Raw genomic sequence first — 27,469 nt, forward strand, 5'->3', positions numbered from 1 at the left:
CGGTAACCTCCCGGTACTCCGGTAAAATCCCGATTTCACCCGGAACACTTCCGATATCCAAACATAGGCTTCCAATATATCAATCTTTATGTCTCGACCATTTCGAGACTTCTCGTCATGTCTGTGATCACATCCGGGACTCCGAACAACCTTCGGTACATCAAAATGCATAAACTCATAATATAACTGTCATCGTAACCTTAAGCGTGCGGACCCTACGGGTTCGAGAATAATGTAGACATGACCGAGACACGTCTCCGGTCAATAACCAATAGAGGAACCTGGATGCTCATATTGGCTCCTACATATTCTACGAAGATCTTTTATCGGTCAGACCGCATAACAACATACATTGTTCCCTTTGTCATCGGTATGTTACTTGCCCGAGATTCGATCGTCGGTATCCCATACCTAGTTCAATCTTGTTACCGGCAAGTCTCTTTACTCGTTCTGTAATACATCATCCCGCAACTAACTCATTAGTTGCAATGCTTGCAAGGCTTAAGTGATGTGCATTACCGAGAAGGCCCAGAGATACCTCTCCGACAATCAGAGTGACAAATCCTAATCTCGAAATACGCCAACCCAACATGTACCTTTGGAGACACCTGTAGTGCTCCTTTATAATCACCCAGTTACATTGTGACGTTTGGTAGCACACAAAGTGTTCCTCCGGCAAACGGGAGTTGCATAATCTCATAGTCATAGGAACATGTATAAGTTATGAAGAAAGCAATAGCAACATACTAAACGATCGGGTGCGAAGCTAAAGGAATGGGTCATGTCAATCAGATCATTCATCTAATGATGTGATCCTGTTAATCAAATGACAACTCTTTGTCCATGGTTAGGAAACATAACCATCTTTGATTAACAAGCTAGTCTAGTAGAGGCATACTAGTGACACTCTGTTTGTCTATGTATTCACACATGTATTATGTTTCCGGTTAATACAATTCTAGCATGAATAATAAACTTTTATCATGATATATAAGGAAATAAATAATAACTTTATTATTGCCTCTAGGGCATATTTCCTTCACCGGCTTGATCTAGCATCAGTGGCCCACGCCCAATCTAATGGTCAAGCGGAAAGGGCAAATCAAGAAATTCTACGGGGTATCAAACCAAGGCTTATGGTTCCCTTAAAGCGGACGCCGGGTTGTTGGGTCGAGGAGCTACCTTCTGCGTTATGGAGCATCAACACCACACCCAATAGGTCTATGGGTTACACGCCTTTCTTCATGGTTTATGGAGCGGAGGCGGTTCTTCCTAGTGACATCCGTCAGGATTCGCCCCGTGTGGCAACTTATGTTGAAGCTGATAATGAGAAGGCATGACAGGATTCTCTGGACCTGTTGGATGAAGAGCGAGATCTTGCAGCAGCACGTTCGGTGATTTATCAACAAGATCTTCGACGTTATCACAGCCGCCGGGTTAAAACTAGAACCTTTCAAGAAGGTGATTTGGTGCTCCGACTCATCTAGGATCAGACTGATATGCACAAGTTATCCCCCCCTTGGGAAGGACCCTTTATGGTTAGCAAAAATCTGCACAACGGATCCTACTACCTCATTGATGTTCGAGAGCATGAAGACTCACGTCAATTTGAGGAGGAGACAAAGAGGCCATGGAACATAGCTCTCCTTCGGCCTTACTATACTTGAAGCCATAGGCTCTTCACCTGTACATATTTATGACAGTGTATAAACCATATAATAAACCGGAGCCTCCGTTATAAGCGGGGTATCTGTTCTTTCTTATATCATGTGTGTGCTTTTTCAAGTTAACGGTCAAAGCGGAGTCTTTGTTAAACCGGCTTTAGCAGCTGCATAAAGATAAGGAAAATCACTAGGGGGCTTGGTCATGTTTGAACCACAGCTACACCTCTTGATAGGCATTTCAGCCACACAAGGAAAAATTTGTGGAGCCAAAGAGAGTATTGTACACAGTACAAACTCAAACATAGGCACACGCTGAGCATCGCTCACAAAGTTACTTGGGGGCTCTTTTTTACAAAGCAACAAAGAGTTTGAAAGGACCCTCGTAATTGGCTATCAAGACACGGCTTGGAAGCCTGGTGTATTCACCTAAAACCCCGGGTTAACCTGCCTTCATCAAGTAAGCCACTCCTATCCAGGTAATCCTGGCATGACCCATCGAACGTTTGACAAGTCAATCTTTTACAGACCCTGAACTTGTCACAGTTAAAACGATGATTGGTTAATTGGAGGCCCATCTTAAAAGGATTTGTTAAATGGTTTAACTCAGAGGCCTGGCAGCCCATGAAAAGCCTCGATTTGGAGCCTGGAAGCTCGTAAAAAGCCTCGCATATTTTCCTATTTGAATTTTTTTTTGTTGACAATCATAAGTATTTTTGGATAAACCGGCGTCCTTGACCCGGCTTGCTTTCCAACCACCAGTTGTTGGCACATGATCAATTATAAACCGGTGGTCATTGACCCGGTCTGGTTTGACTAAATCACCAGTGTTATGAAGAAAATACGATAGTTATACCGGTCCGGTTTAATAGATAGACCAGCATTATGAAGATGAAATTATCAAATGTATCGGGTTGGCGTTAAACACCTTTGTTGTATACACGTTTGGTCAATCAATGAGGTATGTTCTGTACATTATTTTTTGTACAAACACTTGATTACTCAGCTCAAGTACTATATACTTCTTGGATATTATGACATGTTTAGTGGTAAACCGCTAGACACTTTTTAAGTTTTTTGGACCCAGGAAGGCAAGTCATCATAGGCTATGCATAAAATATATCCTTTAGGGCAGCACAGATTGTCACAAAGTGTTATGAAACATGCTCGATCGCATGGCAGATAAACAAAGTTTCAGCTATCCTATTACATGAAGCTTCAAAGTGGCTCAAACAGTGCCATTCTTTTTCACAGTAGCCATGTAAATCGGCGACCGGATTAGGACTCTTCATCACGATGGTTTGCGGTTGCGGATTAGTTGGTGTAGGCACTTCTTCATCCCTCCCCAGCGCTGGAAATCAGTCGTTGACCAATTGATTCCGGTTAAAGCTTGGAACACTGCTTCCTCATGGATAAGATCAGAAGGGTTAATATCAGGGGCATAAGTGTGCTTACGAATCGGAGGCACAAGTTCTTCGACTTCATGGATCTCGGTCGGCTGTCTTCTCCCTTCTGCATCATAAAACAGTTGAAAATGGGACAAATCGGTGTCCTCAGCCAATTTGCTGGCCGCTGGCCGCATCTGTTTGGTCAGCGGCCGAAGATCATCATTGTCAAAGTTTGAACCGTTTCTTTAACGCCTGGATATCCTTTAATGATATCCTCCGCTTCAAGATCTGGAATCCAGGCCTTGGCTCGAATAAGGGCGGTTAATGCTCCTGCTCTCGCAGCGGCTCTTTTCAACTCGACAATACACGCTGGTAACATGCTCAACTTCTCAAGGGTCTCTTTAATCAACGTTGGCGCCGGTTTGTTATAAGCCGTTGTACTAATGGCTCGCTGAGATCCAGAGTATAGCTGCTCAACCAATGTATATGCCGCTTTGAGCTTCATCCGCATATCTGCACCAAGATGGGTGATCCGAGTTCCTGCCAAAGATTTTAACAACATTTTGGTCAGTTTTAAGATTCATTGACTGGTGCGACATACATAAGCAGATACTTACCAAAGATAGCAGAGGTCATAGCGTTGATTTGGCGCTTCAAACCGGCTAGTTCTTCAACCACCGGTTTCAGGGCTTCCTCGGCATCTACAACTCTTTTGGTCAAACCGGCTTTTTCGGTTTCCCATTCAACACGATCTTGATTAAAGCATTCTTTCAATTTTTCCATTCCGGCCAGGGCCTGCGTCAACTCCTCTTTGGCTTTTGCAGCTTCGGCTTGTTGAGACTTCACATTTTCTTGCAAGTCTGAGTTTTGGGCATCTTTGTTTCTCAGTTCAGCCTGCAACGTTGAAGGTATATTCAACAAAACAACATATTTATGCACTAAGTATAAAGCATATAACAAGTTATCCACTTCATACTTGGGGGCTAATGCCTATTTGCTCTCAAATACTACCCTCTATGCAAGTCTCCAGAACAATGCAAGCATTATCCGTGACACTTGGGGGCTAATGTACGTTTGTTCTAAACCGGCGGTGTGGATTAAAACCCGGATTAACTTGCCAAGTTAAACCGGCCTTTGGGGGCTATGCTGCAGAACGTTATCTAATTTTTCAAACATGAGTTTTATCTATGATTGAGAACACGCCTTGGCAGGGATCAATTATGGGATGCTTAAAGTGTTACAAAGACCCGGTTTATGATTGACAATCATAAAACGGCTCTTAGAGGCTACTTGGAATAGTATTTCAGCTATAAATCAATGTGCAAGGGAGAAGCATTTACCTCATATCGTTCTTTCATAAAATTCACCAAACCGGCTTCATAATCCTGGTTTGAGTTGAGACGGTTCAAGAAGCCGGAATGAAGCTCATCAGCGTTAAGATGAGCATAGCTTGATGAGTCGCTGCTCCATTTACCTTTATCCCTGGCAATTTGCTCTTCTTTGGCACTATGCTGAGCCAAAATGATGGGATGACCAGGAGAGTTGTGGCCTGCTCCAGTAATAATAACGTCGTCACCTTGGCCTTCAGGATTTTTGGTGGATGATAATGGAATTTCAGTGTCTTTCATTGGATTAGCCTGGTTTGGTTCTGCCGGTTCACTATCAGGGGTGGCATGCTCAGCATTTGTTGGTTCGTCAGTATGTTGCCGTCAAGGGGCGGATCATCAAAAGTTGTTTCAGGATGGAGGCCTTCCGGTTCACCAGTCTGCTCTGGTTCACCTCTTGGTTCTTCTTCTTCGGCAACAGGGTCTTCTGGCGGATTGGTGACCCGAGCTTTCTTGCTGGGTCTGGCTTTGGCCCTGCAAACAGAATAAAAAGGATTAATGTCCTGTTCAAAAGATGTAGGGTGCATTGAAAGGAAAGGTTTTTCATAACTCACCCAGCCACAGTTTTCAAAGGGGGGAGTTGAGTTGCTGTCGATTCACCAGAAGAGGAAGGAGGTGTCACCTGATAATTTGAATCAGACGGATTAAGAGGCTGTCTGAAATAACCTGCCTTGGGGTAAGAATGGTCAGAAGTAGGAGAGACCTCAGACCAGCGCTTCCGAACCGGAGTATCAGGTAAACCGGTAGAGGTGACCTGTTGGCCACTATGCCGGGTTGTCTGGCGAGCTTCATGCTGTTGAGTCTTCAAAATAAATGTTGGATCCAAGTGAGCAAGAGGATGAGAAAAGCTTACTTTCCGAATTGTTTGGCGAATTTTTGTGTTGGCATAGAGTCTAAACCGGAGGAAAGGGTAATTACCTCTACGTCCTCAGCCTGACTAGCTTCTGCCTCCTCCTGAGGAAGATCATTGTTAACAAGATGCATAAAAAGAGAGCCAAGTGAGTCAAGTTCTACCTCAACTTCTGGGTCATCAGTATCATCATCAAGTTCCATAGTAATCTGGTCAGCCGTTTTCCGCTTTGACGTCCATTTTACGGCTTTGGTCTTGGGGCGGGTTGGTTTGACCACTTTATCTCCAGTTGGCTTTGCCGCTTTCTCTATGGATTTCCGTTTCCAGAAAGGGTCATCACCCTATACATATAAAGAAGAAGGGTTATAGCTTGTATAAGTCAAATATATTAGAGATGAAGAGGAAGTGTAATGCTTACAGCAGGCGGTTTGTTCTTGGTGTAGAAGGGATTCAGACTGGTTTGACTACAGGCCAGTTCCCATTCATTCAGAATTTTCTTTACCCCTTCAGTAACTTCTTCCTCAGATAATTGGATGTTGCAGTGGCGTTGAGGATCGTCAACTTCATCGGTATATTCGCACATTAAACCGGGACGCCGGCTTAGTGGCAAGATACTCCAGGATATCGAACAGCACACAAAATCCACACCTGTTAAACCGTTTGCCATAAAGGCCCAGAGCTTGGCGATTTGAGGAGCGTATTCTGCCCTTTCTGAAGAGCTCAGGCATTGTGGCATTGGGTGAGTATTGGATAATCTATGATCACGGAAGCCGGGGAGGGGATTTTCATCCTCAGGCGAAGTGTCTCTGCAATAGAACCATGTTTGGTTCCATTCCTTTGGGTGGCTATGATGTTTGGCATGAGGAAATTCCACTTCTTTCCGCTTTTGAATCGAGACACCACCAAGCTCTGTGTTCAGGCCATTCACAAACTCTGTGCGCCGGTTTAAGTGAAAGAAATCCCGGAATAGTTCTGCAGTTGGTTCTTCTTGTAAATAGACTTCACCAAATACTTCGAAATTGCATAAGTTGGAGATTGAGTTGGGACCAATATCTTGTGGATGCAGTTGGAAGCTGGCAAGCACATCTCGATAAAAATTTGACCCTGGCAGTTTGAAACCACGACCTATATGGTCAATAAAGATTACCACTTCGCCTTGTCTTGGGGTTGGAGGATTCTCAGTTCCTGGAACTCGCCATTTGATCTTAGTTTTCTTAAGCAGAGAGCCGATGCTAACCATCTCATTCAATTGAGCCTCAGTAACCCAGGAACGAGCCCAGTTGCAGGCAGTGAATTGTTTGGCCATTGCAAAGCGAACGAACTGAAAATGAAAGGCCGGTTTATAAATTATGCATGATTATACACAAGAGACAAGGGATTAAGAAACATACTGATATGATAAATGGTACAACCCGGAGACTAGTATAATGAGAAAGAAAGGTAATGCTAGCACAGGATTGATCAGACACTGGTAAACCGGAGCATAATTATGAAGGTAACACGCTCTTCCGGTTTCTCAGAGGGCTAATGGCATAGACTATTTATACAATGATAAACCGCTTATATTGGTGTGAGGAGAAACGGATCTCATAGGAACATAGAAACAGATCTCACAGTGATGTATAAAACTTTCGGATCTAAAGATAAGACAGAAAAGCAAAAATAATTGGATCTTGAAGGGGTGCAGAACTGAAGCAATTTTTGACAGATTAGATCAGTTCTTTGCGCATAAGGATTTGTGATGACCATGGTAGGTAAGCTACGGCAAGAGATGCATCAAGCACGAAGTGTCCATCTATTAAAGGAAGAACAGGGAAGAATAGCACTGATGAACTTCGGAAGAATTGCAAAGAATGTCGAAACCCTAGAACAGATCTATGGTGAAAAAAGCAGAGAACTTACCGGAGCTGGTGAGGAAGCAGAAGGGCGCCGCAGTTTTCTAGTGCGTTCAGGGTGATGCAGCGGCCAAGGTCGGAGCAGAGACGACGGTCGACGGTGGCGGCGGAGTTCCAGAGGCTGAGCGGCGCGAGGAAGACGACGCGAAGAGGCACGGGGGGAAACGGTGAAAATGACCCCTCAGTCCTATTTATAAGGCGAAGTGAAAAAATGGCAAGTACGGGAATCGAGGAGCCCAAAAAATGGATAAGTTAATAAATGAGTCGCCTCGATGGCTGGATATATATTAAATGAAGGAAATCTCCGACATCAACGGATGGATGACGTCAGGACGGTTTATCGTAATTTTGAAGTATGACGTCATGGCGGTTTACAAGATCAAAAATGAAGATAAGAGAGAAGATTTTTTCTAAGGTGTGGAAGATTTACATGAACAAGTTCAAACCAATCTGGGGCCGAATGTTGGGGATATTACTACTGGAGGTAAACCGGCCTTATGTAGCCGGGTTGACTCTTTGAAGATTAGAAGCCCATGAAGATGTAAAGATGATGGTGCTTTACGGAGGGCCCAAATGCGGGTTATAGTCTGTAAATGTAAACCGGCCTAGTCATGTAACTTGTATAGTAAGATAGAAAGAGAGAGGCCGAACCGGATACGTTTATAAACCGGCTTCGGGACTCTGTAGCCCGGCGGGCGTCAACCTATGTATATAAAGGGACGACCCGGCCGCAGTTTAGGGACAGGCAACAACAACTCCATAGCCAGACAAAGCGGATTCGCTCCCTGGCCTTCGAAACCCTAGCAATATCAATCACAACTAGACGTAGGCTTTTACCTTCATCGAAGGGGCCGAACTAGTATAAACTCCCATGTCCCCTTGTCCGGTTTAACCCCTTTAAGCTAACCCATTGCGATGGCTCCACGACTAAGTCCTTTCACGAGGACATCTGTCGTGACAAACCCACGACACAATCCATTACAAGAGAGTAGAGGGGGAGAAACATCATAAGATCCAACTATAATAGCAAAGCTCGCGATACATCAAGATCGTGCCACCTCAAGAACACGAGAGAGAGAGAGAGAGAGAGAGAGAGAGAGAGAGATCAAACACATAGCTACTGGTACATACCCTCAGCCCCGAGGGAGAACTACTCCCTCCTCGTCATGGAGAGCGCTGGGATGACGAAGATGGCCACTGGAGAGGGATTGCCCCCTCCGGCAGGGTGCCGGAACGGGTCTAGATTGGCTTTCGGTGGCTACGGAGGCTTCTGGCGGCGGAACTCCCGATCTATTGTGCCCCCCTGAAGTTTTTAGGGTATATGGGTATATATGGGAGGAAGAAGTACGTCAGTGGACCTCCGGGCTGTCCACGAGGCAGGGGGGCGCGCCCAGGGGGATGGGCGCGCCCCCACCCTCGTGGGCAGTCCGGGACTCTCTTGGTCCATCTCCGATACTCCGTGGGCTTCTTCTGGTCCAAAAATAAGTTCCGTGAAGTTTCAGGTCAATTGGACTCCATTTGATTTTCCTTTTCCGTGATACTCTAAAACAAGGAAAAAACAGAAACTGGCACTAGGCTCTGGGTTAATAGGTTAGTCCCAAAAATAATATAAAAGTGTATAATAAAGCCCATAAACATCCAAAACAGATAATATAATAGCATGGAACAATCAAAAATTATAGATACGTTGGAGATGTATCATAGCGCAGGTCTCGCCGCATGTGGGAGTTCAATCCAGAAGGTCCATGAACCATCCAACACCTTTTCGGCACCACACACGAAGGGATGTGGAAGTTATTTTTCGGGAAGCGGAAGCATTGGCTGAACACTGCCGAGGACGCCGGCCTTAACTGCAATCGTCCGGATACTCCGGTGAGCACTGGGCTTTTGAATACTTTTGTAATTATGCATACTGCAATATGGTACTGAGCAAGCTATCTTCTTCCAGGGCCAGATAAAGAAAGCGGAACTGATCATGTGTTCGGTCCCTCTGCCCGAGGGCCCAGCGAATCCTGTTCTAACACGGATGCTGGCCCCGGCACCATACCAGATGCCTATGAAGGAGGGCGAGGCGGAGAGTGAGAAGACCAAAGACGGCCCCATTTCCCGAGGAATATCAGACTTTGTGTCCAGAGAAATAAAAATCCCCTTATCCGAAGACAAAAGAGAAGGGGGGGCGCCATCTCTTTCCCTCCTAGGGGGAAGAGGGCTGCCTCCAAAGATTGGGAGGAGCGAGCTCCTAAGCGAGGTAAAATGCCTCTAGGGGTGGCTCGGACCTGGAGGGTGTCAAAGCACAGTCTTGTGACGAGGACAAGTCTCCGGCCAAATCGTAAGTGAACAAGGCTGCTTTAAACATATCCCATTCTTTTCTTGTGATGTTTGGAATATATATATTTGTTTGCAGCTCAGCGCGTAGTCCCCTTCCACAACCCTCTTCCTCGGGGGACCTTCTCCCGGAAATGATGGAAAGCGAGACGCTCCCACCGGACACTCCGTCCAATAGGGCAGACGACTTTGAAGTGTCGTCGCGGAGGGTCTCCCCCGACCAACAAGTGGTGCAAGGGACGATGAAGATGTTATGCCAAGGTGATACTTCGGAGGCCCAGAGTCCGGGGGACAACAATGAAGACCCCGAACAATCCGGAATGCAGATGAATACAAATAAACGGATCCCTTCGAAGGGTGACCGTACTCCTACGGCTGCCTCCGGAGATCCAGAAGCGTTGGATATCTTGACGAACATGCTGCAGCAGGCGTCCGTTTCAGAGGAACATCGTACCTTGATGGGTACAGTGGTTGAAAAGGTCCTATCCATGAAGAGAGGATTGAATGAGGCCTTTGCGAGCCTGCTGAGAGGCTTCGAGGTTTGTAATGTAACATGTGAAGTTGTGTCTTATTCAGAAAATACACCCGTGTATAGACAGTAGCCCCTAAGACTCAGGTTGGCTTCCCAGGGGAGGCGAACGGAGGATCAAAAGAAATTTTGGAGGACTAATTCGATTAACTTTGAACACAGACTGCTTCCCCCTGGCTACTTCCCAGACTGCGAATATTGCTGAACTACAACGGAAGCTTGATGTGGCCGGGGATGACATTACGTTGATCAATATGCGTCTTGACGAGTCACAAGGTATGTATTCGGAGCAGTCTCTGTACATACAATTTTATGATATAAGCATGACGCTAAAAGTTGTACCTGGCTGCAGATGGTGCTGCCGCCGTTGAAATTCTTCGGGCGAAGCTAGCCCGGACCAAGGAGCAGGCCTGGTGTATTAATGCAGCTGCCGAGAAGGCATCGGCTAAATTAGAAGCCGAACGGGCTGCTCGGCGTCAAGGTGAGGAGAAGATATCCATGATGGCGCTTGAGCTAAAAAGTGCTGCCAGCCGCTGTGAGTTCCTTGAGAAGGAGAAGGAAGCCAAAACGGCTGGAATTGAAAAGGCCTTACGAGAATCAAGAGAAGCGCGGTCTGAATGCAGAGCGGCCCATGAGGAGATCCGACAAGCTGGGGAGATTGCGGCTGGTAAGCCATTTTTGCTACAGGCTAAGTTCGGCGATCCAAACTATTCTCAGCTTAACCAATTGTGGAGTTCTCCGGACGAGTTTTTAGACTTGCCGAAGAGTTCTTCCGATGCGGCGCAGTATTATCAGGCGCGGGAGGGGTATGGAACGAAGAAACTTTTCTGGTCACAATTCGGCGCCTCAAAGCGCCTCCTGTTGCTGAATGAGCAGATGTCCCAGTGGGCCGAGCTTCATAGGATATCCGTTGCTGCTATGAAGAAAATCCGGTAATGGCCAACTGAGCCTGTTCCGAACAGTTACTTTGGCTTGGTGCAGCGGCTCATTGACGCAGTGTCGCGTATCGATGCTGTGAAGCGATCGGTGTGTATCGATGGTGCGCGGATGGCTTTTGCCCGAGTAAAGACATTCTGGGGGAATATGAAGGCCATAGACGTTGCGGTGAAGAGTCCGCCCAAGGGCAAGGACCGCCACAAACCGGAGCATTATTTTGAAGACTCCTAGTAGCCGCCCGCTTGATAGAGGGTCAATGCTCGAAATACATAATGTTTGAGTGATGTGTATAAGAATTGTACGAGACAATTTTATAGTGGATCGATTTGTATATTTTGCTCGAAAGCTTGTGTTCCTCCTGTGCGGCCGTTTTAATATAATCTGAAAGATTTCTAGTCGTCGGCTTCAGCCCCCTTGTAGGAAGTACAGGGGTGTTCAAAAAAGCATCTGATCACTCTTGACCCAACGTCTTGGTCTGTGAAGGAGGTGTCAATGCGGCGAACCAGGCAACCAGACTATAGGGCGTTAACACTTTCACTTAGCCATAGGAGTTTTATGGTGGGTCTACAACATAGCCCCTAGTATGTATGCGGCTTATTCATATGATGCATTTACACAATTGACCAGAAAAGAGGTCCTTCGTGTGACACGGAGGAATCGCTAGAGACTCCGATAAGCCATCGAGTGGTTGACCAGCTCTCGCCGCATCATGACAGTCAGTTTTCGGCTTTCTCTACTGAGGTGCGTCACCAGGTGAACCGGTAGCACAATCGCGGTAGTTCTCCCTTTACTACCCTAGACGATAGAGCAGAACATAGGATAGCAAGCACAGGAGCCGGGCAACCCAACTATTGGCCCAAGACATGATTCAGAGCTGATGCATATAAGGCTAAACTCGCGACGCCGAAGTATGCTGCAAAAGTTGTTCGAACTTTGTTGGCAACTCATTTGTTCTCGTACCGAACCCTTGGCAAGTTAAGTCGGGGTATATTTGTGAAACAACCATGGAAGGCATATTCATTTACGGAAAGACATAGGTAATTAATTCGGATAGTGTAAACTAAGACCTGAGCGATATGCCAATAATTAATATATATATATATATATATATATATATATATATATATATATATAGGACGCCAGTTTGGGACACCTAGGTGCCCAAGCACCTTGCCTACAAACCGTTGGATTACATTGAGATGTGTGCATGTGTAATTAGTATTAGCAGTATTGGGTCAACCATGTTAGCTCTTTATTAGGAAAGAATTATTGCAAATTATTGCTTCATATGGACACTTAATGCCCAGATTAAATAATATAGGGGGAAAATAGCAATTAATGGTCCGGCCATGCATGCTCCATGGTACGTCCCCAACTTTATTTCTTATACATGCACTTCTTTCTTTTTTACATAAAAATAGGAAGTCATATACATAATTAGATACGTATGTATATGATCGTCTTGGGAACAGAAGGTATAGTTATCTTTTGTCTCCATGGGAAAATACACATGTACGTCTTCAAGCTTTTTTCAAAATGGATATTTTTTTGGTATGTGCATACCCATCATATTTTTTTGCATACCCCCTAGATGTGAGATTTGTACCCGGGTATTCAGATACCTATGGATGCCATAATTCATGTAGTCGGGTATATACGTAGCCATATTTTACTATATATACGTTGACATGATACCTAACAATTTCTACACTTTTTCATATAGCCGGGTATATACATGTGCAGACACATTGGGTATACTGTTTTATTTATGTTCGTTGGGTACATACTAGAAGATTTATGTGACCATGTCGTATAAACTATGTGGGTATACTAGGAGTTTTTTTTTGCTACGAAGGTACAGTAGAAGTTCATTGGGTATATTTTACATACAAAGGTATATATGTAGCCATATTTTACGTGACCTGGAATATACGTACCGTGTATGTACATCGTCAGTAGGTACCGGATACAAGTATTAGATAGTTAGGAAATACATTATTGGGTATATACATATCACATATGTAAATAATTTCATTAGTAGGTATTTGATGCTCATATTAGATAGTTAGGAACCAAAAATGATATGTAAGAGTTCAAAAAATATTGAGTATATACGAGTTGGTATGTATTAGATATTTAGGAAACAAAAATACGTGCATTAGATAACCATGGCAGTTCAAATAAAAAAACATTAATACGATTTATTATATGGCAAGTCTTGCATGCCTAATAATTAGGAAACAAAAAAATCGTATTAATGTTTTTTATCTAATGCGCGTATTTTTGTTTAATAATTAGGAACCTGTCTTGAACTACTCTGTTTATTTATCCTCTCAGTTTTTATTTATTTCTGGTGCTTTTGGGAGTAATTAGTCAATTTTGTTTTTGGATGGATGTAATTTACAGTAGATAGAGATGGTTTTCTATAGTTAAATGTCTATATGTTCATTCATATGCTCAAGAAAAATAGTATGGCTGCACATGGTCAACTATTCTTCACCGTTTTGTGCAGTAATTAGTATGGCTGACCATTTTTAGCGGTAATTAGCATGATGCAGTCCACTGTGTCGTTTTTCAGCAGGCCAACTTCAGTTAAGTATGCGTGTCGACATATCATGAGTGTGCAGACATCTTCAGTTAAGTATGCAGTGTTGCTCAACATGTGTGGACTGCAGTGCCGCGTGCTCCTGTGTGTTGCTGTTAGGTGCACCATGCGAGCCAGCTCAAATCCCTAAAACATGAGGAGCGCCGCCGCCAGGAGCATGCTCGTGCAGCTGCCTGTCAAAGCTGACGAGGTCATAAATACATGCGTCGAGAAGTTCCTATAGAGCTGTAGTATTATTCTTCAGAGTTCAGATAACTGAATTTTGGGCTGCTGCTAGAACTTGATGGCCTCGAGCTTGTAAAAGGATATTCAGAAGTTTCTGTAAACAAAAGTTCGAAATTCAAAAGAAACAGTGTTATGTACTCTTGCGTCTGTCCTAAGTCTGGTGTCTCATATGTCCCTGTGTGGGTACTTCGTGTGTGTCGTGTGCTCCCATGTGTGTGTGCTCTATTATGTGTGTCGAGTGTGCTCTCATATATACTCCCGTTTGTGTTTGTGTTTGTATGTTCTAAAAGCCTATATAATATTTTCTTCAGTGTTCATGTCTTGGTGTTAAACATTCTTTTTCTTTTCGCAAACGGGAAAAAAAAGATTCATGTAAATTCACAAAAAATGTTATGTATGTGCAATAAAACAAAAGTATACAAGCGATAACAAAGTAAATTTTAAAAAGGGTCCGCTGAAATACATATTCTCGATTTTGGAAAGTTCATATTTCATCGTCCCCGAGCAGTGCAACACAAAGGATCTCATTCAAAAACAAACTAACAAAAATGAAAAAAAACAAGGCCCGTCTTATAAGAAACTTTTTCTCATTTCTAAAAAAAACTAAGAAGGTCAAATAAAATAACATAGCAGTTCAATATCCATAATTTATTAGAATTTTCTCTTTTCTAAAAAATAAAAGCAAGAATAAAAAACCGATTTTCCCATTTCAAAAAAATAAAACCATGAAGTTCAACTTTTTTCTAAAAAAGAGAACAATATGATGTGTATCAAAACCTAGCATTTTCCCCATAAAAACAATAAGTGAGGTTGGGGAGTTACGGGCCTGGTCTCCATCCATCGCGTGTGGCTTGCCCTTGCGTCTCTAATCAAACTTTCGTAGCTCCTCTCTCTCTGCTGCCGCACACACGACATCCAGGTTTTGTATGCATGTGTGATGATGAATTGGTCGACCAGTACACCACACCCATGCAAATATATGTGTTTCTATCTACTTTGTATAAATCAAAATTTTAGATTTTTCTACTTATGTCGATACATTACTTGAGAAATTTGTATGATACTGGAGAAGAAAGTTCTCACATCCTTCTCTATCTACCGAGTTTGGAAGGTCAGGGACTAAAACCAACAAAGTTCAGCGTTCAGTTGTAAGTGAAAACCAGCTGCTCAGTGCGATGAAGCCTAGTCCAAAATTCAAGACACAGTGTTCATGCCTTGTAAGTAAACAAAATGGAACTTATGTCTTTTTCTTGTTCGATTGTTTCTATATTTGGCTTATGAAAAACTTGACTTGATGTCCTTTCAAAAAAATTGAGAAGTCCAAATTGTAAAAAATATAAAGTTTAAATTGGAAAAAAGTATTTCCCTATTTCTAAAAAATGAAACAAATAATTTCAAATTTAAAAATAAAATAGAACAACTTGATGTTTAGCAAAAAAGGATTTCCCCATTTCTAACAAAACCAAATAGTTAAATTAAAAAATTAGACATAACGGAGTACAAATTTAAATAAGGAAGAACCTAGAAGTTCGAGTTTAAATAACGAAGTTGTTCAACGAAAAGACTACGAAAAAGTGATTTTCTTTGTTTTTGGGAGAAACCTCGAAGTTCAAATTAAAATAATGAAGCGGTTCAACATTTACTAAAAACTTGGATTTTTAAACGATACTAAAGAATAAACCAAGAAGTCCAAATTGAAAAAACCAAGAAGTTGAATTCTGAAAAATAGAATTGTTCAATGTATATGCAACACCTAGATTTCCCTCGTTACTAAATAATAACCTAAGAAGTTTGATTTTAAAAAGGAGCAGTTCACTATTTATTACAAAAGCTCGAATTTTCCTGTTACTAACGAATAAAACAAGAAGTTCAGGTCGAAATAATGAAGAAGTTCATCATTTATTAAAAAAAACTCCAGTTTTTCCTATTTCAAAAAATACACAAAGAGGTTTAAAAAATTGAAAACTGGAGCGGTTTGATCTCTAAAAATAATCCAGATTTTTCCCATTTCTTAGTTTTTCTATTGCATTTAAAAATTTTGGAGCAATTTGATTTTAAAAATAAAAACAATAATTTCATATTTAACAAAGGGAATTGTTTGATGTATACAACAAACTCATATTCTTCTTATTTCTGTGCAAAATTAATGTATGAAGTTCAATTTAACAAAGGTTGAATGATGTTTACTTAAAAATCATTTTTTTTCTTTTATAAGAATAACACTAAGAAGTTCAAATTAAGAAATAGAGAAGTTCAAAGATTATAAAAATCTAGGATTTACATGCTCAATTTTGATGAAGTTCAAAAAACTCGATTTTCCTCGTTACTAAAAAAACTAAGAAGTTCAAATTAAAATAACAGAGAAGTTCAAAGTTTGTAAAAACCTCTCATTTCGTTACTAAACAATCAAACTAATAAGTTTGAATTAAAATAAGGGAACAACTAAAAAAATTTAAAAAGATTTTCTCCATTTTTTATAAAGCTAGGATTTCCCCAATACTAAAGATTAAATCATGAAGTTCAAAAATAGAAAAAAGACAAATTCGATGTTTATTTTAAAATTGAACACAATTCTTTACTCAAAAAATAAAATATGTGAAGTTCAAATTAAAATAACCGAGAAGTTCAAAGTATATTAAACCCTAGGATTTATAAGCTCAAAAAACAAAAACAAAAAACAATGCCATTTTGGGCATTTTCCCCAAATACTAAAGATTAAAATCAAGAAGTTCAATTCCAAAAAATAGAATAGTTAAATTTATTTAAAAAAACTCGGGTTTTCTAGTTACTAGAGAATAAAACCAAGAAGTTTTATTGGAAAAAGTAGAGAAGTTTGATATTTATTTGAAAAGTCGGATTTTTCCAGTTACTAAAGAATAAAACCAATAAGTTCATTCCAAATAACAAGGAAGTTCGATATTTCTATAAAACCTCCAATTTTCACATTTCTAAAAATACACAAATGAAGTTCAAATAAAAAAGGTAGAGCGGTTCAATGTCTATAAAAAACTCAGATATTTTCGTGTAACCGAGAGAAGTTCAAATTGATAAATGACAGAAGTTCACGTACTACACGGTGTGCATTTGTATGAGAAAAAAGAATGAAAAAGCAAAGGCTAAAAGTTTTGTTGCTATAAGTTCAAGTGCCCGGCTCGAGAAAGTAAAACAATTCTTGTGAGAGAGGTTGAACAAAAATACGTGACAGAAGTTCAAGGTGAAAACAGCGATAAGTTCAACTACTACACGGAATGCGTTTCACATAAGAATATAAGAATAGAAAACCGAAAGCTTAAAATGTTTGTTGCAAGAAGTTCACGTACTCGTCCTAGCGTAGTTCAAAATTCATGTGCGAGACGTCCATCGTTCATTTACATGTTGAAGAAAAAGGAAAAAACAACGTTATTTTGCCATTTTAAAAACTTCTCTCAAACAACAACGAATTTGTAACAGTTGTCTATATTAAAAACTTGCCGCTATTCATAAGCTTTCCAATGGTATATTATGTGCCACATTTTCACGAACAGTTTAAAATTTTCATGTATACCATTTAAAAAATGTTTTTATACATTCCTAAAATTCTTTTGAACCATCGCGAGTATGAAAAATTGGTCAACACGGGAAAGTTGCGTGTTTTCAATAGCTTTCCATCGATATATTATTCGCTCAATTCCAGTAAGTGGCTAGGGAGTTACGGGAAAAACAACACGTAAAAATAGAGTGAAGTTCAAACATGTTGGGGAACGTAGTAATTTCAAAAAAATTCCTACGCACACGCAAGATCATGGTGATGCATAGAAACGAGATGGGAGAGTGTGATCTACGTACCCTTGTAGATCGACAGCGGAAGCGTTAGCACAACGCGGTTGATGTAGTCGTACGTCTTCACGGCCCGACCGATCAAGCACCGAAACTACGACACCTCCGAGTTCTAGCACACGTTCAACTCGATGACGATCCCCGGACTCCGATCCAGCGAAGTGTCGAGGAAGAGTTCCGTCAGCATGACGGCGTGGTGACGATCTTCATCTACTACCGTCGCAGGGCTTGGCCTAAGCACCGCTACAATATTATCGAGGATTATGGTGGAAGGGGGCACCGCACACGGCTAAGAATATGATCACGTGGATCAACTTGTGTCTCTAGGGGTGCCCCCTGCCCCCGTATATAAAGGAGCAGGGGGAGGTGCGGCCAGCCAGGAGGAGGGCGCGCCAGGGGGAGTCCTACTCCCACCGGGAGTAGGATTCCCCCCTTTCCTAGTTGGAATAGGATTCGGGAGGGGGAAAGAGGAGAGAGCGAAGGAAGGGGGGCGCCTCCCCCCTCTCCTTGTCCTATTCGGACTAGGGGGGAGGGGCACGCGGCCCAGCCCTGGCCACCTCTCCTCTCTTCCACTAAAGCCCACTAAGGCCCATATACCTCCCGGGGGGTTCCGGTAACCTCCCGGTACTCCGGTAAAATCCCGATTTCACTCAGAACACTTCCGATATCCAAATATAGGCTTCCAATATATCAATCTTTATGTCTCGACCATTTCGAGACTCCTCGTCATGTCCATGATCACATCCGGGACTTCGAACAAACTTCGGTACATCAAAATGCATAAACTCATAATATAACTGTCATCAAAACCTTAAGCGTTCGGACCCTATTTTAATGGATTTTGATGGTGCCCTATTTTAACGTGAATGCGGCCATCTCTAGAGCATATCCCCAAAACGATAGCGGTAAATCAGTAAGAGACATCATAGATCGCACCATATCTAGTAAAGTACGATTACGACGTTCGGACACACCATTACGCTGTGGTGTTCCGGGTGGCGTGAGTTGCGAAACTATTCCACATTGTTTTAAATGTACACCAAACTCGTAACTCAAATATTCTCCTCCACGATCAGATCGTTGGAATTTTATTTTCTTGTTACGATGATTTTCAACTTCACTCTGAAATTCTTTGAACATTTCAAATGTTTCAGACTTATGTTTCATTAAGTAGATATACCCATATCTGCTTAAGTCATCTGTGACGGTGAGAAAATAACGATATCCGCCACGAGCCTCAACATTCATTGGACCACATACATCTGTATGTATGATTTCCAATAAATCTGTTGCTCTCTCCATAGTACCGGAGAACGGTGTTTTTGTCATCTTACCCATAAGGCACGGTTCACAAGTACCAAGTGATTCATAATCAAGTGGTTCCAAAAGCCCATCAGTATGGAGTTTCTTCATGCGCTTTATACCGATATGACCCAAACGGCAGTGCCACAAATAAGTTGCACTATCATTATCAACTCTGCATCTTTTGGTTTCAACACTAGGAATATGTGTGTCACTACTATCGAGATTTAATAAGAATAGACCACTCTTTAAGGGTGCATGACCATAAAAGATATTACTCATGTAAATAGAACAACCATTATTCTCTGATTTAAATGAATAACCGTCTCGCATCAAACAAGATCCAGATATAATGTTCATGCTTAACGCTGGCACCAAATAACAATTATTTAGGTCTAATACTAATCCCGAAGGTAGATGTAGAGGTAGCGTGCCGACTGCGATCACATCGACTTTGGAACCATTTCCCACGCGCATCGTCACCTCGTCCTTAGCCAATCTTCGCTTAATCCGTAGTCCCTGTTTCGAGTTGCAAATATTAGCAACAAAACTAGAATCAAATACCCAGGTGCTACTGCGAGCATTAGTAAGGTACACATCAATAACATGTATATCACATATACCTTTGTTCACCTTGCCATCCTTCTTATCCGCCAAATACTTGGGGCAGTTCCGCTTCCAGTGACCAGTCTGCTTGCAGTAGAAGCACTCAGTTTCAGGCTTAGGTCCAGGTTTGGATTTCTTCTCTTGAGTAGCAACTTGCTTGCTGTTCTTTTTGAAGTTCCCCTTCTTCTTCCCTTTGCCCTTTTTCTTGAAACTAGTGGTCTTGTTGACCATCAACACTTGATGCTCCTTCTTGATTTCTACCTCCGCAGCTTTCAGCATTGCGAAGAGCTCGGGAATAGTCTTATTCATCCCTTGCATATTATAGTTCATCACGAAGCTCTTGTAGCTTGGTGGCAGTGATTGGAGAATTCTGTCAATGACGCAATCCTCTGGAAGATTAACTCCCAATTGAATCAAGTGATTATTATACCCAGACATTTTGAGTATATGTTCACTGACAGAACTGTTCTCCTCCATCTTGCAGCTATAGAACTAATTGGAGACTTCATATCTCTCAATCCGGGCATTTTCTTGAAATATTAACTTCAACTCCTCGAACATCTCATATGCTCCATGACGTTCAAAACGTTGTTGAAGTCCCGATTCTAAGTCGTAAAGCATGGCACACTGAACTATCGAGTAGTCATCAGATTTGCTCTGCCAGACGTTCATAACATCTGGTGTTGCTCCAGCAGCAGGCCTGGCACCTAGCGGTGCTTCCAGGACGTAATTCTTCTGTGCAGCAATGAGGATAATCCTCAAGTTATGGACCCAGTCCGTGTAATTGCTACCATCATCTTTCAACTTTGCTGTCTCAAGGAACGCATTAAAATTCAACGGAACAATAGCACGGGCCATCTATCTACAATCAAACATAAACAAGCAAGATACTTTTAGGTACTAAGTTTCATGATAAATTTAGGTTCAATTAATCATATTACTTAAAGAACTCCCACTTAGATAGACATCCCTCTAATCCTCTAAGTGATTACGTGATCCAAATCAACTAAACCATGTCCGATCATCACGTGAGATGGAGTAGTTTCATTGGTGAACATCACTATGTTGATCATATCTACTATATGATTCACGCTCGACCTTTCGGTCTCCATGTTCCGAGGCCACATCTGTATATGCTTGGATCGTCAAGTATAATCTGAGTATTCCGCGTCTGCAACTGTTTTGCACCCGTTGTATTTGAACGTAGAGCCTATCACACCCGATCATCACGTGGTGTCTCAGCACGAAGAACTTTCGCAACGGTGCATACTCAGGGAGAACACTTCTTGATAATTAGTGAGAGATCATCTTATAATGCTACCGTCAATCAAAGCAAGATAAGATGCATAAAAGATAAACATCACATGCAATTAATATAAGTGATATGATATGGCCATCATCATCTTGTGCTTGTGATCTCTATCTTCGAAGCACCGTCGTGATCACCATCGTCACCGTCGCGACACCTTGATCTCCATCGTAGAATCATTGTCGTCTTGCCAATTTTATGCTTCCACGACTATCGCTACCGCTTAGTGATAAAGTAAAGCATTACAGCGCGATTGCATTGCATACAATAAAGCGACAACCATATGGCTCCTGCCAGTTGCCGATAACTCGGTTACAAAACATGATCATCTCATACAATAAAATTTAGCATCATGTCTTGACCATATCACATCACAACATGCCCTGCAAAAACAAGTTAGACATCCTCTACTTTGTTGTTGCAAGTTTTACATGGCTGCTACGGGCTTAAGCAAGAACCAATCTTACCTACGCATCAAAACCACAACGATAGTTTGTCAAGTTGGTGCTGTTTTAACCTTCGCAAGGACCGGGCATAGCCACACTCGGTTCAACTAAAGTTGGAGAAACTGTCACCCGCTAGCCACCTTTGTGCAAAGCACGTCGGGAGAACCGGTCTCGCGTAAGCGTACGCGTAATGTCGGTCTGGGCCGCTTCGTCCAACAATACCGCCGAACCAAAGTATGACATGCTGGTAAGCAGTATGACTTATATCGCCCACAACTCACTTGTGTTCTACTCGTGCATATAACATCAACATAAAAACCTAGGCTCTGATACCACTGTTGAGCAACGTACTAATTTCAAAAAATTCCTATGCACACGCAAGATCATGGTGATGCATAGCAACGAGAGGGGAGAGTGTGATCTACGTACCCTTGTAGATCGACAGCGGAAGTGTTAGCACAACGCGGTTGATGTAGTCGTGCGTCTTCACGGCCCGACCGATCAAGCTCTGAAACTACGGCACCTCCGAGTTCTAGCACACGTTCAGCTCGATGACGATCCCCGGATTCCGATCCAGCAAAGTGTCGGGGAAGAGTTCCGTCAGCATGATGGCGTGGTGACGATCTTGATGTACTACCGTCGCAGGGCTCCGCCTAAGCACCGCTACAATATTATCGAGGATTATGGTGGAAGGGGGCACCGCACACGGCTAAGAATATGATCACTTGGATCAACTTCTGTCTCTAGGGGTGCCCCCTACCCCGTATATAAAGGAGCAGGGGGAGGTGCGGCCGGCCAGGAGGAGGGCGCGCCAGGAGGAGTCCTACTCCCACCGGGAGTAGGATTCCCCCCCTTTCCTAGTTGGAATAGGGTTCAGGAGGGGGAAAGAGGAGAGAGAGAAGGAAGGGGGGGGGGGCGCCCCCCTCTCCTTGTCCTATTCGGACTAGGGAGGGAGGGAGGGGCGCGCGGCCCAGCCCTGGCCACCTCTCCTCTCTTCCACTAAAGCCCACTAAGGCCCATATACCTCCCGGGGGGTTCCGGTAACCTCCCGGTACTCCGGTAAAATCCCGATTTCACTCGGAACACTTCCGATATCCAAATATAGGCTTCCAATATATCAATCTTTATGTCTCGACCATTTCGAGACTCCTCGTCATGTCCGTGATCACATCCGGGACTCCAAACAAACTTCGGTACATCAAAATGCATAAACTCATAATATAACTATCATCAAAACCTTAAGCGTGCGGACTCTACGGGTTCGAGAACAATGTAGACATGACCGAGACACGTCTCCGATCAATAACCAATAACAGAACCTGGATGCTCATATTGGCTCCCACATATTCTATGAAGATATTTATCGGTCAGACCGCATAACAACATACGTTGTTCCCTTTGTCATCGGTATGTTACTTGCCCGAGATTCTATTGTCGGTATCTCAATACCTAGTTCAATCTCGTTACCGGCAAGTCTCTTTACTCGTTTCGTAATACATCATCTTGCAACTAACTCATTAGTTGTAATGCTTGCAAGGCTTATGTGATGTGCATTACCGAGAGGGCCCAGAGATACCTCTCCGACAATCGGAGTGACAAATCCTAATCTCGAAATACGCCAACCCAACATGTACCTTTGGAGACACCTGTAGAGCTCCTTTATAATCACCCAGTTACGTTGTGACGTTTGGTAGCACACAAAGTGTTCCTCCGGCAAACGGGAGTTGCATAATCTCATAGTTATAGGAACATGTATAAGTCATGAAGAAAGCAATAGCAACATACTAAACGATTGGGTGCTAAGCTAATAGAATGGGTCATGTCAATCATATCATTCTCCTAATGATGTGATCCCATTAATCAAATGACAACACATGTCTATGGTTAGGAAACATTACCATCTTTGATTAACGAGCTAGTCAAGTAGAGGCATACTAGTGACGTTTGGTTTGTCTATGTATTCACACAAGTATTATGTTTCCTGATAATACAATTCTAGCATGAATAATAAACATTTATCATGATATAAGGAAATAAAATAATAACATTATTATTGCCTCTAGGGCATATTTCCTTCAAAACGGACATGCCCCAGAAGTTCAACTACTTTGCACACTACAAAAAATAGCACGTCAAAAAACAACACGTCAAAAATAGAGTGAAGTTCAAACAGACATGCCTTAGAAGTTCAACTACTTCATGCAGTGCATTTCCATTCGTTATGAAGGCAGAAATCATGATGTTGTCATTTTCTAATTTACTTCAAAACAACAGGAATATCATTTGTGTACACACTGACGAAAATGGATGAGAAAATTACAAACGAAAATACGTCACGGAAGTTCAACATGAAAACAACAAGAAGTTCGACTACTATAGTGAATGAATTTGAGATGAAAAACTTTTAAAATTGTAGCGAGTATGAAAAAACGATCAACACGGGAAAGTTGCGTGTTTACAACAGATTTCCACCGGTAAATCACTTGCTCAATTCCAGTGAGTGGATGGAGAGCTACGGGCAAAAAAGCACATGAAAAATAGAGTGAAGTTCAAGTAGACATGCCGAGAAGTTCAGGTTCTTCACGTGGTGCATTTTCAGAAAATCTGTTTCGCGATAAAGGCAGAATGCATGATCTCGCCGTTTTCAAAATTACTTGAAAACGGCCAGGATTCTGATAAAACCATCAACATGAAAAAGTTTTGAATTTTGCGTAGCTTTTCAGCGGTATATTATTTGCCCCATTCCGATAAAGTTTGTAGAAATTATGGCAAAAATACGTTTTTATCCATTTTCAAAACTGACATAAAACCGTAATGAATTAGGAGAAACAATATATACAATTTATTTCGCATTTCTTCAAGCTTTCCAACGCCATATCATTTGCTGCATTTGGACGTACGGTTAAAAAATTAGCTAAAAAATACGAACTCGGTGGAACTTGTACCGTTTTCTAAATTACTTTTAAACCGTTCAAGATTAGAAAAAACTTTTAACATGAAAAAGTAGCGCATTTTCATAAGCTTTCCAACGCCGTATTATTTGCCTCGATTGGGTTAGCCGTTTAGAAATGGCATCGAAAATACAAACTCGGGTGTTGCATTTGCGAAATTCTATGATTTTCCGAATTACTCTTTAACCGTAGGGAATTAGAGAAAACTTTCAACATGTGGAAGGAGCGGTTTTCAGCAGCTTTCCAACGCCATATTATTTGCCTCATTCCGATAAACGGTTTGAAAATGCGATCAAAAATACGATTCACGTTTTTTATATGAAGAAAAAGCGGTTTTCAAAACTGCTCTTAAACCGCTTACATTTTGCCAAAAATTTAACTTGGCTCATGATACTGATGTCCATAGCTTTCCAACGGTATATCGCAAGCCCCATTTGGACACATTTTAGCTGAAGTTCAACCTAGTACTCGGGAAAGGTCAGGCGCGTTACTCGGGAAATTCATGTTGTGATCAGAATATTATTATGATCCCGTGATCAGAATAGTGTATATATATCGACCTCGGTCATTTGATATGCCCTAGGTCGAAGGCAAAGGAAAAAGGCATGTTACAGGCTCTAAAAAAAGAGTGCGGTCTAAAAAAGTTTATTTTGGACCTCCTGTCGCACGTCTGCGCCGCCTGTCCTTAGCGAGGGGAATCCTTGAAGGAAGTAGCCCCGTAGGTGAGTGTATGGATCCAAACTCTGATGGAGTCAGTCTTAGGTGTTTCTCCTTTGCGCTACCTACTTTTAAGAAGTATTGAAGAATGCAAAAAGAAGGAAAGTATATAAAAAATGTTACCGGATGTTTGCAGACTTATCCGTATTGTGCTTCCGCCGATGCCCATGGTATCTTAAGTGCGTAGTTATGTATGCGCGATATAGCTTTATTGTGTATATGAGATGGGTGGCGGAAGCCGAACTGCTACTTCTATTCCGAATTTGATCGATCTTCAGGGGGAAATTGCTTCTGGCCCTCTACATTTAGCTGCTGAACCATTCCGTCGTTCCTATTGCTTGGCGGCCCCCTTCCCTTGTGTTTGGTGTTGAGCTTGCCGGCCTGCTTGAGGACCCAACAACTTCTGTTGGTATGATTGGGGTGGCCATGAATCTAGTAGGGCCGGTCTAGCATCCTGTCTAGGTTGGATGGTCCATCTCTGTTCGCCTTGAATGGCTTTTTCCGTTGACCGGGCTTGGGATTGCTGAATCCGGCGTTAACCACTGTGTCGCATGATCTTTCATTATCATTGCGACTGTTATATTTGCTTCGTCATGGCTTGCCATTGCCGTCTCGGATTTCGGACGTGCCCGAGCCGCTGGTGCTATTGCTTCTACGAGCGAGCCAACTGTCTTCTCCAGCGCAGAAGCGGGTCGTTAGAGCGGTAAGGGCTGTCATGGATCTAGGTCCTTCTTGACAGAGGTGGCGTGCAAGCCATTCATCCCGGACGCTGTTTTTGAAGGCCGTAAGGGCTTCCGCGTCCGGACAGTCGACGATTTGGTTCTTTTTAACTAAGAACCTGGTCCAGAGCTTCCTTGCTGACTCTTCGGGCTGCTGGACAATGTTACCTAGGTCATCAGCATCCGGTGGCCGGACATATGTTCCTTGGAAGTTGTTGCGAAAGGCGTCCTCCAAGTCCTCCTAGCTGCCAATAGAATTTTCTAGCAGACTGTTTAACCAGTACCGAGCTGGTCCTTTGAGTTTTAGTGGTAGGTATTTGATGGCATGAAGGTCATCTTCACGGGCCAGTTGGATATGGAGGAGGAAGTCCTCAATCCATACCGCGGGATCAGTTGTTCCGTCATATGATTCGATATTCATGGGTTTGAACCCGTCTGGGAATTCATGCTCCATTACTTCATTTGTGAAGCACAGAGGGTGTGATGCGCCTCTATGCCGGGCCACGCCGCGTCGTACCTCTGATGGAGTCCATTTGCGGTTTTCAGCCCGGGCGTGGCTTGGTTTGTCACGTCTGAATAGGTGGTCGTCGTCGCGTGTCGAGGTGTGTCCTTGCGATCCATAGATCGCTCTTGGGTCTCCTGTTTTACTACCCCAGGCCCATTGAAGGTTGTATGTACAACCTTGAGCTATTTTGTTCTTGCCTTTACGGCGAGGTGGGGCGGTCTGTTGTTCGGCTTGAGTTGCCGCTTTAACCTGACCAAGTTGTGGTCAACCTGCCGCATTGTGCGATGATCGTATGGGCTCGAGCGCCTTATCGTCACCCTGGGCTAGCGACCTATGCTTCGGGTAGCTCTTGGCTAGGCCACCAAGGCCGTATTTTTCGGCGGCTAGGACTTCGGTCCATCTATCATTATGCAGATCTTGGTCAGCTTGAAGCTACTGCTTCTTCTTCTTCAGGCTCCTTGCAGTGGCTATTAGTTGGCGCTTTATGCACTCCTGCTCACGAGGTTCCTCAGGCACGATGAAATCCTCGGCGCCGAGGCTCACCTCATCCTCAGAGAGCGGAAGGTAATTGTCATCCTCCGAGTCTTTGTGCATGGCCTGTTTACCGGGGCTATCCTGCCCATCGCCCCGTTCATCTTGTTCATTAGTTGTATCAATGGGGTCTTCATTGTCTTCGGCATCATTGTCCGTGCCGTCAATATTCTCGGAGTCGTAATCAAGTGTTTTGGTCGAATCCTCTACTGTTGCTATGAAGTGGGTGGCGGGTGGGAAGCAAAATTCTCCATCGTCAGCCCCTAGCTCGAGCCGGATATAGCTCGGCTGAGAGTCCTCCGCCAAGGACAGGCTTTTTAATGAGTTTAGCACATTGCCCAGAGGCGAGTGCTGGAAGATGTCTGCGATGCTGAATTCGAAGATCGGTAAATGATCAAGCTCGGCGTCTGCGGGCTCGCATGGTTCGGAACCTATGGCCGGAGACGAGTCCGGCATTCCGGTGGCATAGGCATCGTGTGCGACCGGGTCCATGTGCGGCTCCAATGCCGTGGAATCTGCAACCTCCGTGGCGGGGTTAATCCTCCCATCTTTGGATGGCGTGGCCTGCTCGAGCTCTAGGGCCAGAGCGGTTACAGGAGCGATCTCCTGGATGCGGCCCGAGGGAGTCCTGGATTAGGGGGTCACCAGACAGCCGGACTATATCCTTCGGCTGGACTGTTAGACTATGAAGATACAAGATTGAAGACTTCGTCTCGTGTCCGGATGGGACTCTACTTGGCGTGGAAGGCAAGCTAGGCAATATGGATA

The sequence above is a fragment of the Triticum dicoccoides genome, chromosome 5A, assembly GCF_002162155.2.
Source record: "Triticum dicoccoides isolate Atlit2015 ecotype Zavitan chromosome 5A, WEW_v2.0, whole genome shotgun sequence".
Lineage (NCBI taxonomy): Eukaryota > Viridiplantae > Streptophyta > Magnoliopsida > Poales > Poaceae > Triticum > Triticum dicoccoides.